This window comes from Phalacrocorax carbo, chromosome 2, assembly GCF_963921805.1.
Source record: "Phalacrocorax carbo chromosome 2, bPhaCar2.1, whole genome shotgun sequence".
Taxonomy (NCBI): Eukaryota; Metazoa; Chordata; class Aves; order Suliformes; family Phalacrocoracidae; genus Phalacrocorax; species Phalacrocorax carbo.
In genome coordinates this window covers 20,473,072-20,490,559 of record NC_087514.1, presented here as the reverse complement: position 1 = coordinate 20,490,559, position 17,488 = coordinate 20,473,072, and the positions used below count along the sequence as shown (strand labels likewise).

At 38.6% G+C, this 17,488-nt stretch overlaps 1 protein-coding gene across 2 annotated transcripts in view; it reads right to left on the bottom strand.

Moving 5' to 3' along the window:
* The window catches only part of RSPO2 (R-spondin 2), a 121,277-nt gene that overhangs the window by 79,992 nt on the left and 23,797 nt on the right, over nucleotides 1-17,488 (bottom strand). The gene's annotated exons all lie outside the window — the stretch shown is intronic.

Below are 17,488 nucleotides of genomic sequence, written 5' to 3'. Positions count from 1 at the left end.
GGCATCCCCAAGGCTTCCAGGTACTCACGCCTTTTCATAGTATTTAGTCGGCCAAAGGGAAGCCCCAAGTGACCAGCACCAAGACACGCCACCCTGCTCTCCCCACAATGCCTAGGAAGCTACTGGGGCAGTCAAAGTTCTGACAGCACTGGAACATTGCATTAAAGTGAGAACCCTGTTGCTCAGGAGCTACAGCAAACATCACTCCCAGCTTCAGCCTCCTCAGCATCTTTCCTGACTACAAAATACTGCCCCAGGGAAGTCCACCAGACTAAGAGGGATTTATATGCTGTTTTCTACAGTGATTCCAAGATGGTCCAGGCTTGTTTGCACGTAATGACCTGCTGACTGGCAATATTTATGCACACCCACATTTATTTTATGACTAACAATCATCCTGCTATTGTATTCAGTAGTAACAGTGTCTCCCTAGCTCACTGGAAGCAGACAGGCTACAAGAGAGTGCATGCAAATACATACACAGTGCAGTATTTTAGAACCAGCTTACTTTCTAACCATATCGATTAAATTTTACTTTATTCTACACCTCTCTTTTTCTCAACAGAAAATATAAGATGCAGAATTGAAGAATCCTGATTTACAGTCGAAGAAGTGATAACTGTTACTAGACAAATCATCTTAGAGCTGAAACCGCACATTGAGAAATACAAATTAAGAAGTTACTTAGGATATGCTTTACTGCTTGACTGACTGGTTGAAGACTGGAGAACATGCATTTATCAATAAATAGAAGTCCAATGAGAAAAATAATTACCATCTCCTTTTAAAAGCTGTCTTAACTCTCTGTTTCCTTAAGGAAACAGAGTCTTGCCAGCCTTAATTATAGTTTCCTCCAACTGTAACATTCATAGCTCTTAAATCCTTAGTTTTACTGCCAGTAATTAGAGAGTGTATGGTTTCTGTCCAAAAGATGGAAATGTTTTAAAATATTGAGAACTCTGTCAAGAAAACTAAGTACTTTGGTACTGCCAAATAACCATTTCACTCTGCCCCCTCTTCTTCCCCCCACCCTATTTTGCTGAATTAATTTTGGAACATAACACGTATCACGCTTGGATTTGTCACAGACAAATGAACTTGAAATCATTATTTATCATTTACGACACCTTTTCTAAACACATTTGGCAACCGAATCCCAGCCAGAACCCTTTTTACCAAAGAGTTTTTTTGAGCAAGCAGGGCTTTAGACACCAGGAAAACAACTTGTACCACGAGTCGGAGTACTAAACCCGAACTTTCAGTCTAAAATATATACATTGCAAAAGTAAGCGCACTTCCAGTATATAAGTGATAAAATATATGACTAAAACGTGTGGGCAGTATTTTGATCATTGTAGGCTAGAAATAACATATAGGTTCAACAGCCTTGTTAAGTAGCAGAGTTGGCATATGTACCACAAAACATATGCCTTAGCGATCCTCTGTTATATTAGCCAACTAATGACACATGCTTTGCATCCAAGTATCATTAAAGGAACACGAACAAACAACGCAGAGCAAAGCAATGCTGTAAAACTGGTCGTAGACTCTGAAATGCTATATCACTTATAAAACAAAATCTTTGAACTAGAAACTGTGCTACATCCACTGCGACTTCAGGAAGCTGCGGTTTGCTGCTTGGAACGTTTCATACATGTACTATTTTTAGGAACATGGACATCTAAATAAAATTTTTTAGGCACACAAGGTTATCTGAGGGTAAAACTTAGTTTATCATATTCAAAAGCACAAGAGAAAAGGAATACAGAATACATCTTTACAGGGGAAGTGTTTTTGGAGAATGTGGTGACTAGGAGAGAAAGGCTTGTCATAACTCTTTCAGTCCAAGTTGTGCTCTTAGAAATCTGCACCGCCACAAGGCTCAGAGTGATCTCAGGTAGAGAGATGGTAGTTTTGACATCACATCTTTTCAGGAATGGATTTCTTCCCCAATTCTTCCCCTTAAACAGCTCGCGGAGAAGCAAGAAGTGCCTTGGTTGATAAGGGGTAGGCTGCAGTGTCTTTCTGGGTTCATCCAGTTGATTGTGATCAAGCTGGTATCTCCCTTTCCCATTCTATTTAAACATGAATGTGGCCTTTCTCATAGCTTTGTTCCTACTGATGGCACAGGTACCACTAGAGTTTTCTTCAGGGACAAAGACCTCTAAGCCCTTCAACTGGTCCATCTGAAAACTCTCTGTTGTACCATCAGCTTATCCTTTTCCTCAGAAAGTTCCAGCCAAATGCTGTCTTACTGGGTCCTCCTGCAGCCTCTGTACAACCACCTAGCACGGCATGGACCTCTGCAGGAAGGCCTACATTCTCTAATTAGGTGCAGAGAGAATTAGGAACCCCTCAGTTAGGAACCAAGATGCTCAAGCATTTACATGCCCAAGTATCTAATTAAACGTGTTCTGTAGCAGAGAAGCAGGTCACATCAACTTTTTACCCTAGAGGACCACAAGCGAGGCTGGTCTCAGGGCATGTAGGAACTTTAAGGGCATACAGAAGGAATTTTGGCAAGTTTGCAAGGAGATTAGCATGCAACAGTTTTACAGGGGGAGAACAGGAATGGGAGAGGTATAGACAAGAAGAGGTTCAAAAAGGAAAACTTTTTCATCACATTCACACCAGTTTCATGATGTTCCACCTCTTTTATGAGAGAAAAAAGTACCACAAGCAACCTCACTCCAGGCCAGGATGCATTTGACTTGAGCTCTTTACTTCAGTTCTTTACTGTACAAGATGCATATTAACAACAAGAAGCAGAGATACAATAACAAGGAAGCCTAGGTTACATTCCAACAAAGAAATTCTGTATGCTGCAGCTATGTTCCCCATCTTTATTTCTAGCTGACAGTAAAATGACAATCAGTTTTGAGTAGTAAGATGCTCCTACTATCTTCTTTCACTACCTATCCTCCCGTTCTTCTTGCTTGCCTCCACAGTTCAAGTTTGTTTTCAGAAAGGCTGCAGGTCATGCATTTAGACTCTGTACTGAACCAGTGGAACATTCACCAGCATTCAGCTGATTTAGTCATCTAAATTATAGGAATTTTGTATACTTTGGGGACTGCCTTTGTGCTGTTTGCATTTTAGCAACTGTGCCATTCCCACCCCCATCAATCCTGCTGTGTACAGGAAGTCACACTCCTTTTCTAACGATGGGATGTTACGCTTGTGTGTGTCTGTGTGCGTGCGTCTGTATCCAATGTTAAACCACTTCCTCAGGCTTCAAGGAAAGGTTCTTGGAGAAGGTGGTGTGCAGAGGAGTAGATGTAGAACAAAGCTCTCACGGGAAAGGGAACAGAAAATAAACACCAAGGTAAAGCCAGCAAAGGAGTTTGTTAATACTCTCTTTCACAGAGCTGGCTGATTTCAAGTCCTACCTATCTCAGCTGCAGATGCAGGATTGACAACAGATTATTGGATGAATTCTGCATACTATGAAAGTCTGGTTAATACTTAATACTTTAAGAGATGCTTCAAATTTCTTCTGTTCTCTAACAGTTTGCCGTTCCATGTTTACCTCCTAGATGTCAGCTGCCAGTTCTGCATGCTGCTGGGACAGACTAGCTAGTAAGATCCAGCTGGAAGTTAACAAGCTGAATCTGGCCCGGTGCCTTTTCCCTGGAGGAGGCAAACCAGCCAGCACAGCACAGCCAGCTGCCTCTCGCACAGCTGGGCTGGGAGCATCTGCCACCCTGCAAAGTCACGGCCTTGGAGAAACCTGAGCGCTGCAGTTTTCTTCAAGTGGAAGAAAGAAGAGTCGGCATAACTGCAAGCTACTAATTATCAGAGGGGGAAAGCAGACAGGAGCGGAAGAGGTCAGCCTCCAGCACAGCTCAAGGTTGCCCTGAGCTTCTGCTGCTGCTGTTGTCTCCCAAGAAGAAACCCAAAACTGACGTCTAGTTCAGATGCCCAGCGGTACTATTAACTGCAAATGGTCTAATCCCAAACCTTTCCTCTCGCTTAGTAGTAGGAATTGTTAGTTTGATGTACCCAAACGGATAGGTCACACTTAGCAGGGCTCGCAGAAATCTCAGAGGTTTTTCGACCTGTAGAGAAGATTCCTGAGCTGGCACTCACCTGGCGAGGCAGGGAGTTACCAGGCTTTTCCAGGCACAGAAAGTGTTACAGGAGTCCTGCTGGGCAGCAGTAACATCTCTGCCCATTCATCAGCTTTTCCTCAAAGGTTCCTGCAGTTCAGGAAATCTCCCTCCAAATGCCCTTTTCTGCATAGACTGTCCAGCCAACAGAAATAATTAGATATGCTGAAGTGGGATTAAGAACAGGAAAAATTAAGTTAGATATTCTGAAAACCTCTGAAAAGGTCACCTTTCATAAAGAGGAGTGATCATCCAGTCAACTTGTCTTTTTTAATTGTTCTCCACCTGCTGGTAGGAACATTTCGACTCTGCATTAGAAGAAAGCATGAGGAAAGATATCTGTCCTTAAAAACAGGAATTAATGTAAATTTCAGAAGACAATGCCCAGAAAGGAAAGCTCAATCTCTGTAGCTGAACAGCTCCACCATTTGCTATCAGAGAAGTGCTCTTCTAGGAAAAGAGACCATGACTCAGTAAGATTAAAGACAAAAAAAAAAAGGCACACATCAGCCCAGACTGATGTTGACTCCTAGTGCAAACCCCCAAATCACTTCTTTCTCAGATTTCCCCTCTCTCAAATAGAGATGATGATGATTAAATAAAAATGTATTTATTAAAATAGGGAGAGTGTTAAATATAAGATTTTAGTAACAAAGCAGTTTGGAGATTCTAAAAGCAGTTACTATATCAGTTTAGTCTTTGAACTGTTTAAACTAAGGATTAGTCTCATCTCCTTCTGGCTGCTGCTCTTGCAGACACATGCGATCTCAAAATACTGTGTGTAAAACCAACCAAACAAAAATGCATCCAGAAGAGAAAAAGCTCATCAAACTGTATCGAAGTGTCTTTGGCAACACTAGGCATGAATACATGACAGGACAGACCTGTTTTTGCTGAACTGATACATCTATTTCTGACATACCCAGAAAGTGCACAAATGTAAGATTCTGGTGTACAGCTGGAGGAAAAAAAAAAGTTAATCTTTATAAACCACAAAATAACATCTGCTTACAAATGTGGTGCAGTTTCAAGTATGTTCTTGTGAGATCTCCCATCTTTACATACTTATTGTGCAGACTAAGAACAGAACCTTCCTGAAGAAGACACCATCATGGAGAGACGAGGCTGAATTCTGCTCTGCTCCACTAGTAATGATAGGAATCCATTAGCAGCTTAATCCACCTCACTAAGCAATTGTGCGAAAACAGTTGCACCACACTCAAAATGGAAAGTACATTGATACTCCTTACTTCCTATGGTCTTGAAACCAGCCTCATTTGACTAGATATTTAAAATCAGTTACATCTGTACAAACTTGAATTTCTTTGGAAACGTGAATATGGAAAGTAACTTTCAAAGTTAAATGATAGCGGAGTCGAGACAATATATGGCACCAAACAAGCACACTTGGGACAAAATATCAATCAATCAAACCATGTCCCAGAGATCAAGTACTATTATTTCACCTGACAACAAATAGCAAGTACCTGTTCTCTGCTTGCCAAGTGAAGCAGCACAGCAGAACATCCTAACCCTTCCCCAGCTGCACTGACTCTGGTCTAACAGTAATAATAGGTGTTTGTGGAACTGGAACAAAAAGACTTACAGAAAAAAAAATGGACAAGCACAAATGAAATAATGAATCTAATGAGGTATTAGAAGTTGCAAGACCATACATAACCACTCTAAAAATCCTACCTTAATGTAGAGGTGCATACAAGTCAAGTATTTTCACCTCCACATGGCCAATAACTTTACCATGAGAAAAAATACACATTCAGTTATAAGGAATCAGAGCATAAAAGAGGAATTCTCTGTTTTCTACTTAAATAAGACACAAACACCATAGGAAAACACACACACCCTCCTTTTTTTTTTTTGTAGTAGGGAGGGAAAAAAATATCTAACACTCAAGAAACTGAATTCAAATTCCATATAGAAATAAAAATTAATTTGCTGAACATATTTTCAACAAATCCTTCAAACCCATGAAACATGAGTCACACCAACTCTTAAAGAACTTTTTAAAAGCACTTTACAAACTCCCTTTGATCAGCACCGGAGACATAAAACCCACCTACAAGGTCAGCTGTAGAGAATATCAAGAAAAGCAGGGGCCACACAGAAGCACTTGCCTACACAGACAAAACAAATACAATACATATAAGATTTCAACACATTTTCAAGTCTTTTTAGAGTTGGCAGAAAATGCATGTTCCCTTGAGTCCCATTGAAACCATAAACTTTACCCAGGTCTCAGCTTTGAGAGTCTGTTGAAACAACTGTTTTTTCCACAATGTATTTTGTGTTGACTACAAATGTTGGGAAAAAAACACATATACTTTTTTCTTTTCAGTATTTTTTTTTCTTTTCCCTCTTTGCTCTCCAAGTCAGACGATACAAAGAATAAATAATAGCACACGGTGGAAACTCTAAAACAAACACATCACCACAAATATAAGTATTAGAGATAAAGATCAGTAACTACAATGCAAAGAAAAAAAATATTCAGGAATCAAACAGAAGGCAGAAGCCAGTGAAGCACCAGTGCCAAAAAGCAAAACAGTTTAAGAGCCAAACCACCGCTCCACCCCTCCACCAAAATAAAAAGGCTAGGATGGTAACTACACAGAACCAGAGGGAAAAAAAAACCTATTTACATATACAGAATACTATGGAGAGGTTAATATTGCTGTGCAAGTGAACATACCAAGATTAGGAGCTTGGCAGAACCTCCTAACGTGCTTCCTAGGCAATCCTGAAATTCAATGTACCATGGCAAGACTCTCCACAAACACTACTGCTGAAAAAGTTCCAACTTTTAAGCTACTTTAACAGAATTGGAGACAAGCAGATTTCTTTATTTGGTTTTTCCATCAACTCATTGACAGTTGTGAGAATAGGGATGTGACCCATAGGAACTGTGCTAGCTTAGTGCACATGAAGGCTTGCAGGCTGTATTGACTCTAATCTACTTTTGTGAAGTCAAGATTTTAAATATATGGGAATGAAGAACAGGGAAGGACCTGTGCAGGTTGTACAATGTAAAATAGTTGTCATAAGCCTTTTCGGTTTCATCTTAAAAGTATTTTTCTACCCTTTTGTTATCATTCAATAATGGAACGATGTTTCAAAAAAAATCACTGAAACTTCAGGCTTCAGGCTTGTTCAGACTCTACCAGAACTTCCCAGACCAAAGTCCACCTGCGGGTATTGACAAAGTTATTTATTTTCACAAACTCACAATTCAAAACATTGTTTTGCTCAACTAAGTTAAAACAAATGTGATTTAATTTCCACGACAGACATCCTGGATCATTCTCAAGTCATGAACAAGTACACACTAGTAACAAGCTATAATATTTAGCAAGCTAGGGATGGAATTCACCTCACCTAACTTCACCAGCCAAAACCTGAATGACTCCCTCTTAGGTCAGCCCCTTGGAATAAGATAAATTACCCTCTGGAGATGTTTGTCCTCTTCCACTAACTACAGGAGAACCTAAAAGCTAAGTGGCCTGCACATCCCTGCTGAGATGCCTGTTTTGTTTCACTGACTAATGGCTAGGTCAGACTGAATCTAACCTTCAGATGGCTAAAACCAAGGGAAACAGGTCCCTCTCTAAACTTTAATCTATGACATTCTCTACTCTGTTTGCTGTAACAACCTGTGTGATGCAAGGGTGCGACACTTCTGAGGTAGGCAGACAGATGCTTGCCAGTAGTACCTGTTTACTAGGAGCTCCAAAAAGATATCATTTACATAAATATCAAACAGAAAGAAATGAGAAGCTGCAGTAAAATTAGGGTTATTTTTCCTATTATTTCATAAAAGGTTTGAAAATATCTTTTTGCTGTACCTTTGGCTGGCAAATATGATCATTCAATGCACATGAATCCATACCATCTCCTTGAAGTTGCCTCTAAAGACCCCTGTTATGGTAGTTTATTTATTACATTTAAAACTCCTTAACCACGTAAGAAAATTACTTTTGGTTTAAATTTCAGTACAATTACCTTGCAGTGGTTGAATTTCCAGCTTTGAGATTTAAGGGGATTTTATGGGCTTTAATGCTTTTTTGTACATATGTGCATTTAGCATTACTGTACTGCTATGGTATAGGAAATGAGGCACTCATACTTAGAGAACACCAGCTTCTTGTTAAATTCAATCAGCAAACAACTGTGTCTTTGTCACAGAAGCCCAAGTTCCAATGCATAAGGATCAGATAATGAAGAAAAAAAAATCTTGTATGACACAATATGCTTTCACTTTATTTAAGAAGTGAATGCACAAGTATCTAAATCAGATGCTCTGGAACTAAAGCAGTTTAAATTAGTGCATTTTAAAGCCTAAAATATGTTTAAGGAGTTGGATGTTATAACAGCATATACCACATTAAAATTAAGTTAAAATCAGACTCTTTCTGGTAGTCTTAAATGTAAAAGAAAAATAAAATAAAATAAAAAAGCAAATAAATGGCCCTAAGCTCCAGAAGTACTTTTAAAATTTGGAAAAGGGTTAAAAGAATCAGAATTAATTTTCAGAAACAAATTACCATCTCAACATCCTTGTCTTTTATGTTCTGAATATGTAACAGGAAGTGGGAATTGTCAGAGGTATGTATAACTATGCCTAAATTATAGCTATAAAGCCAGCTAGCCTAATTCTTAGAGAACTTCTAGTTAGAACCTACTCAGATTACATGCAGATAATAAAAAGAATTAAGCTAGGAAGCTGAAGGGGTTTTTTGCCCACACGTTATTTAAACATGAATCCAATTACTGAGGTTTCATGGAGCGGCTGTCCCACTCCATTCAGTTTCCCCTAAAACAAAGATGATATAGCTGTATTACTGTGTTGAACAATCCTGAATTAATGCGGGCAAATGAAATCCCTTCCACAACATTATTCTGTTGGGGGGAGTGGGGGTGGGTTTGTGGAGGAATCCCTTTTAGCATAATAAAAACAATAGTGATATAGTGAATAATTATTATGGGTTTTTATAGCTAGAAGGCACGGTAGTTGTTTCAAAGCTGTTTGTAACCAAACAGCCTTATAGAAAGCTAGAATGTATTACATATGTGCAGAAGGTAACTGTGAGCATGTATTAAATCCCAACATCTGAAATAATGAACGGAAGTTTGTTTCTATAGTAAGTACCTCTTTAACAAAAAATGTGGGCTGATGAGCAATTAAATTAATTCATTAACAGACTTTTAAGAAAACAGAAATGAGGACTTAAAAATAAACTGCCATGAGATAAGACCTCTCCTTTCCTTCTCTGACAGCTATATCATTCCCTTCCTTCCAGCAGCAATCTGGTTCCCTGGTGAAATGCATGTGGATAAACCTTGGTAGATTAATTAGTTCCAGTTGCCGTTCCAAAAAGGGCTGATGCCAAAGAGCAGAGCCTCCAAAAGGTGGTATTGCCAACACTTAAGGTGTGGGAGAATGGGATCCTAAACACCCAGGTCCTGGATTCCTGTGATAAATAAAAGAGCAAACAATGGGATTTCCTTCTCCTTTTTTTAAAAAAAAAAATCTGTAAAGGAAAAATACAAGCAGCAGTGTCTGTCCAAGTTTGCAGTCAGTTTGTATAACAGCCTTGAAATGCTGTTGAAGTGCTGAACTACTTTACAGGCCATGGAGAACTTTTAATTTTTCGCTTTCATCTCCCTTGCTTTCCAGAAATATCAGCAATTCCAATAAGTTTTGAGGAAACTGTTTCACTTCATTATCATGAGGTAATGCTGCAATATCGCTCAAGAGGATGGTCCATATGCCTTCTCTGTATCTCCAGGAGTTAAAAATGGATCCCACCGCTGTTACTCCCATACAGCAAAAGAACATTTAGTTTGGTAAGTGATCTCCCTGTCTTTATCTTGACCGGTGAGCTTTTTCTTCTTATTTCCTGGCCTGCCTTGTTGAGAAGGGGCAGTGAGAGAGTGGCTGGATGGGCATCTGGCAGCTAACCGCGGTCAGCCCACCACACTTCGACACAGGCAACAATCCTGAGACAAAGCATGAATATCCACGTAGACTACGGAAGTGGAAGATGCACCTGAATGTGGGTCTGCTCTTTTGAACAGAACTAACTGTTCTGAATCTGACTTCATTGAGGGGGTCGCCTACAAGTAGTGAAACAGCTCCTCTCAAAGCCAGTCTACTTTTTAAGCAAATCTAAATAGTTCATGGAATTATTAATTCAGTATGAAAAAAAAAATTGAATTACAGTAATAGAAACGTTGAAATTTATTAGTTTTTTCCAAGAAGTCTTGGAAAAGACCATTTTTATATGCTTTTTTGTAAAATTTAGATTTTTGGCACCTAGACAGAACATAGTAAGGACTTCAGCAGTATGCAGTAATTCCCCTATATGTGCTCACACTCTTAAACACACACATTTACACACTTTTCTGAAAAGTGCAGGTCATTTTAAGCCATATAATGAAAAACTAGAAGATTAGATTCCTTTTAATAGAGCCATGACCTTTGTTTTCTACCAAAACCTGCTTGTCTCATTAGGGTACACTTATGCAAATGTGCAGAATTCCCCTCTCAGGGCCAATCGAGCGTTTCTGTCCCCTCTTTTGCAGATGCCTCAGTGCCACTCTGTGGGTTTTATTCACTCAGCAGCAGACCCAGCTAGGAGTGAATGGGGAAGCAGCGCATCCTCTGACATGGTGTGGGTGCAAATTCCTCACCAGCCTGTGCCGAAGGCGTGGAAGTGAAGGAAGGATTGTGACAGATTTTTTTTTTTAACATGCTCCCCACAAGAATGTTGATACAGACTCCAGTGATCTGATTTTCACTACAAAAGGAGTGGCAGGGTCAGGCAGCATGCATGTAGGGTCAGTGGGCTTGGAAATACTCCCAAGTGTAAGCGCTGTTTTGGGTGGCAGACGGAGGAGCAGGCAATCAGACCACTCACATAATGTGGCCCTAGGCTAGCTACCCATTAGTATCTAAGCGCTAGTTTCTTAGAAATTATGAACAGAGCTGCTTTATTTAAATGCTTAGCCATGAAACAACTTTTAAGAAATGTTTATTAACATTTCTGTATAAAAAATTATCACTGATGCAGAAAGACTGCGACCTATATCCACGTTTTCCCATGTATATCTACTCTTTGTAATCTCTATGCTAAAAGAGGGTAAGGTAAGATACGTGTTGAGTCAGTTGTTTTAAAAATGCAAGTGATATACTTGGAAAACTGCTTGTTGTTCAAAATTAGTTTTCCCTCAAGAGCAGGGATATTACATTTCAGTTTTCAGGAATTTAAAGGGGCAATGCAACCAACACTGATGCCTGCTTATTGTAACAATATAAACCATAATACTGTTGGCTTGAATCCATTAATGAATTAATCTTTGTCAGAAGAGTTTCTATAAAGAAGGTTCTTAAAAGACCCCAAAGACGTTATAGCACTGATGGTTTACCATTATGTGGTATAGAAAAGTTTTACTCAACCAGTTCTAAAAGCAGACATATGGAGTCCATTAAACCCCTCTCTTTTTTGTGGTGTAATTCTGAATGGCTGTATTATGCTACTTATTTAAAATATGGATTGTTACTTCCACCATCAATTAATAAGAGTTCTACACATTGCATGCAATTTATAAGATGCACAAACATTGTCATCAGCACCTAAAACTGAAACAATGTCAAGAACAGTATTTCAGCTAACTGTAACAAATAGAAGATTAATACGTTGAAAGCCAAATAACATTGACACTAATTAAGTCAGGGACACACAATTTAGCTGTTGTTAAAGTCATTGAAGAGGTGCTTCTCCTGTAAATCTCCTTATATGTTGAATGGTTAGTCTTTTTTTTTTTAATGTACACATTGCTTTCCTCTGTCACACATGTATAACCACACCCAATCACAATATTCCCAAATAAGGAATTTACATTTAATTTTATAAATACATATTTTTTAAAAGAATCTCACACATGAAACTAATCAACTCAGCTGATCTCCCTCCCATAATAAAAACTGCCTTCTTCATTCTTCCTTCCTCTTGGTGCCACATTCTGCCCTCTTATCCCAACACTGTCTTTTCCCACCTTCATTTCTTTACTATGCTTTTTTAGAATTCCTGATTAAAGCAATTAGGCCCCGGTCTTACTAGGCTCAGTATGAATCTAGAAAATCCCTTGCATACACCTTACTTCAACATCAGAGCGATGATAAACCATCCCAAGAGGCAAGGACCAGGGTGCACACTCAAGGTTTGACTATCTTCTCACAAAGCATCCTACCCAAATAAAAAACAGCAAGAAATTAAAGCTTAGGAGATATTTAGAAAAATATAGCTACATTGCACATGTACTTACACATACATGGATTGTCAGTCAAAAACTTCACAGCAGGGACTATAAAAAGCAATGCAAAAAGCCAGTTTACCTTTACTTGGCCCTCTATCACTAGGAAATGCAGTTAAAATGCAAAAAAACCCACCAGATTTAGTAAACTTCTCAAATAGTTAAGAAGGCTTTCAAAGACACAAATGAGAGGAACTAACTCCCTTGTTTTACTGAAAACTTTAAATTTTCAAATCCATATGACCACTACAATCAATTTAACATAACAACATCTAGCAATAAAAAGTGTGAACTTTTGCCATGAGATCTGAAGGGAATCTGATAGTCCACAAATATAATACCTCACTCACATGCTGACCACTAGAAGTAGATACGCTGAAGAAAATGGGAGGGAAGAAATGACAGTATATTTAAGGCTGTTCTCCTCCCAGGCCGGCCTTCAGCCTGTTAAGTGTTACAAGGCCATGAAGATGAGGATGTGCAAGGTTCTTTGTTGAGCAGACCTGTGTCTCACTGAGCCCATCACTGGCTTAGTTCACCTCAGGAGGAGACCAAGACAAGGTGATCATATACTGGAAGATGTCGGCAGTTAGCACTTAACAGCGCCTGTTAAATATCACAAACAAAGCTGAAGCCAGACTTAGGTGAATGTAACGTTCCAGCTAAATGCTTAATCAAGCAGATACCATCACTTGCAACTTTACAGCAACACAGTTACAGCTTTTTCCTTCCTATTTTGGCCTTCTTGGCTTTACTCTGAATGGGAAAGAGAAAGATCATCTCCATGTGAACCCAAGAAACCCAGCTCTTACACTTTATCTCCTTCCTGTAGGTATAAAACCTTGGATACTTCATACAGCAATCAGATAACCAAGGATTAACAATCAAATATAACACATAGCAAATGCTCTCAGATGAATCATTGTACTCTTTATATTCTTGATTTGTTGGCTTCTTTGCCAAGCAATCATCAGCTAATTACTGCGCTAACTATAGAACACCAAAATTGTTACATCTGCTCAGACATGGCCATTGAGGAAAAAAAGATTTCTCATTTCATATTTGAGTTAAAATGAAAGTGTACATAATGACAGCTTCCAAGAGATTTCATTAACTACATTGCTTCAACGATTCACAATTTTTCACATAAATATGTCCTTCATGTTTTAAGAGGGCTGCACAGCTATATTATCTACCCACCACAACCCTACCTCCAAGCTACCTTCCCAGGTCTTGTAACACATTTGAGCAGATTTGGGTTCCTCAGTTCAATATCTAGAAAATTCCAATAGATTGGGTAACATTACAAAAACAGAAACAATCTTTCTATAGAACATAGGGTGCAATTTTTTTCGTTGCTTTTGCATCCCACACACACAAAGTGAGCAAGGAATAATATCAAATGTTGCAGCAAAAAAGTTTCGGGTCTTTTAACCAATATGAAAGCCAACACAGTGGACAAGACAGGGTTGCCCATTGTATAATGCCTTGGGATTCACAATGCATGGTTCATAGCAAGGAATATTTCTGGAGCGTCCTCCATTGCACCAGTGACCTGTTAAAATCATCATTGTATCAACACAGGAATATATCTCTCCCTACTGACAGTTCTTAAAATGGCAAAGTACTTGCCAAAAAAGGACTGGCTTTTGTTCAAAGGAAACTATGCAACATGGACAACAGGCAGGCAAGCTGTAACAGCAGCTTTTAAAAGTAGCAGTTAAAAAAAAAATTAAAGAAATCTAAACAACTTTTTCTGAGGGATCTCATCTTTTTTTAAGGAACTGTAATAGGAATGTCTACTACTGTTACAGATACAGGTACCACTGCTGGTAGATATTAAGTTTCCAATTATTTGTTATAACACAGCTGAGAGTGATTAGACAGTTTACATATGACTGCTAGGAGTCCGGTGCACATTATGTGGGCCATCAGGTCCTGCAGCCTAAACACAATTCTTGATTTAATGGATAAATGAATTTTGCTAAACCACTTCAAATACAGGAATGTTTTCTGAATCTGTGCACAGGCTGTTAGTATATTTCCATGAAGTCTCATTCCAAAGAGATCACAACACACTTTGTCAGACCCAGAAGAAACTGCACCCCAAAATCCCATACCAATGAATTAGATACTGTTTTCCATGGCTGCTTGTAACCTTCTACGCTGATGTCTTGTTTGGCAATTATATTTCTTTTTACTAAACGGTACTTTTTATGAAGATTGTTTGCTTTTCATGAAAAAGGGGTGGGGGAGTGTCCTATTTCTCTGCCTAATGTCCCCCACCACTGGAAAACATCAAATACACTGGTTCCTTTGCTCATTTTTCCAAATTAGCTTCTCTGTGCTGTAGAAGCATAGCGATCTTGGTCCTATAGGAAAGATCTGAGGCTTAAGAAAGGGAAAAAGTAAGGCTACAAATTTTCTTTCGCTGCATCTTTTACTGCTCAGTTGCCAGTGTCCTGGGACTTGACTTGTTCTTACAAATGCCATTACTGAAATTTCTGCTATGTTGTTTTGTTAAAAGAGGAAGAAAGTAATATGGCAGCACACTAATGCAATACCAGAATTTTGCATTATTATAAGTAATTAATTAAGCATTAATTATGTGGTCCCAAAAGTATATCTCCTTTTTCATTTGTAAAGGAACTGTCCTTTCACTTACACAAATGTATTGAAAGCCTGTCTATCCTGGAAGCCAATGCACTGAAATACTTTCAGGATGAACTCCATGAGGAAGAAAGGGAAACGTTATTAAAAACATGACAATTCTCAATATAAATTGCAGTACACAATGGGTCCATTTCTGGAATTACAGATTTCAAAAACTTTTGAAACATCATATATAATGAAGGCCCTTGATCAATATTCTGCCCTTCGCAAATTTCAAGCAAAAAAGTCTGGCACCTGGACAGTGCTAATGCCAATAAACAGGAAAACACTACATGAGAAAATTAAAACTGTATTCAAAGGCCTTCAAGCTTCCTTTCCATTTGCATGGTCTTCATGGATAAGCTACAGATAAGATACACAGGTTATTAGTCAGAGTATACTTCCCAGTCTGGGGCCCAGTGTTTGGAGGTAACACCACTGAGTAACACCAACTAATCTACCGAACGTATGCCCACTGAGACTGTTACGATCATCACTTCTAAGATTCTTGTAGCGCATGCTGTCATATCAGTAGGAGTTTATTCTTTCCTACTTCTTAAGTGACCTGAGTAACTCTCAGATTACATTTTGGAAGGAAAACCTGTCCCAAATTGAAAGATTGTGCTAAAATAGAAGAGCTTGGATTTAGTGCTTCATTGACTAGAATTATTTTTTATTATTTCTATTAATAATTTTATTATTATTATCCCCAATGTAAAAATGTTATCATTCTTATAACTGAGGAGTCGTTTTCTTCTGTAAGACTTACTGAGAACTCTTCACATTCTTTGTCTTGTTTCTGGATCCAATGAAGAACACTGAGCTGAAGGTAATAAAGCCACTGACCCTACCTATTTAAGTTATGTCCAGCAAGATGTGATAGGCATCAACATATAATGTCAAACAGTTGACATTTCTTAAGGCTTTTTGCTTTTAACCCCCAAATAAACCAATAGCAGATGAGCCTTGTCAACAATTTGCTAGTTGCTTAGTACACTCTGACTACCATGTTCTAGAATGCACACTATAGATCTGGTTGGTATTAAAGTGTATAATGAAGAACATATTTCCATCCTGTATTTTTCCAATCTTATTCACTATATTACAGGATTAATGGGCCTACAGTTCATGTCAGGAGCCAAACTGTTCTAATAAAGTATGAAGCATTTATCTAGCAAGAGGCTTGGGAAGGGCACAGTTTCTTTATTGCCAAGTCTGAAACAATGCTAACAAGAGCGTATGTTACTAAATCTCATTCATGCCCATAAGATTTCACATGCTAAGACTATGCTGAGTAAATAAAATTCAGAAACCTAAAGGAAATCCTATTCTCTTATTTTTATTGAGCATTAGTAACAAGCTTGGCTCTGTACTGGAAATAGCCTGTTTTCCAGCTCACCTCAGCTACTCTTGAGGTACCTAACACCTCATTATAATCTACATAAGGCATGGAAATTGATGTGCTAATAAGCAAAGGAACACAGTGCTACCAGAACCCAGGAAAACCACTGGATAAGCAAAGTTTGTTGACAGCCATATCCAACTGTCACAGCATTTCACCCAGCATTTGTGAACCAATGGTGATAGTCTCATTCCGCTGAAGTCAACGGAGGATGTACCATTAATTTCATAGGGCCAGAATTCTCCCTATATCTTTGCCCTAAAGAACCTACAGAGCATTTTAAACAAACAACAGTGCACTGCTCTAAAGTCCAAGTATGAGGTTTTGACCATTAAGTTGTTCATGGAGAAAGCTTGTAAAGAACATACTGGATAAAGGCACTAAAAGTGGAAAATAATGAAAGCTAAGGAACAGGCCTTCCAAGTTATAAATATCAGAGCAAAAAAGGTATGTAGCAGAATATAAGTTGAAAAAAGAGAACTAGATAGCAGAAATGTATTTATTTCTTCTGAGAGAGGCTCAGAGTCTTTACCATTATTGTGCTGTTACAGGTCTATGCCAGGAGTAAATGTGTAGTCCCATTTGCCAGATGAAGAAAGATGGGGCCGGGAGGTGGACTGAACAACTCACCAAGGACACACAGGCTGAGAGTCAGGAAGTGAAAATAATTCTTCTGTATCCTGAGACAGTTCCTTATTATTGCAGTCGTTCTGTTCTAAATCTTTAGTAAAACTGAACATAATCAGTGCAAAACTGTAATTCACAGAGCGCTCTAAAAAAAAGAATCCAAATAAATTACTAAATGTTAAGAGACCTCAAAACTTCCTACACAGTTTTCTTCCAAAACAAAAAAGAACCAATAAAATAATTTGCTATAAAGACAGGGAGTTTTGGGGGTTGGAAGACAGGGAGAAGGTGATACTTCCAAGGAATATGGAAGTTTAAGCAACAAGCTCAGAGGGAAAATGGAGGATTTGCAAGCAAGACAAAAAAG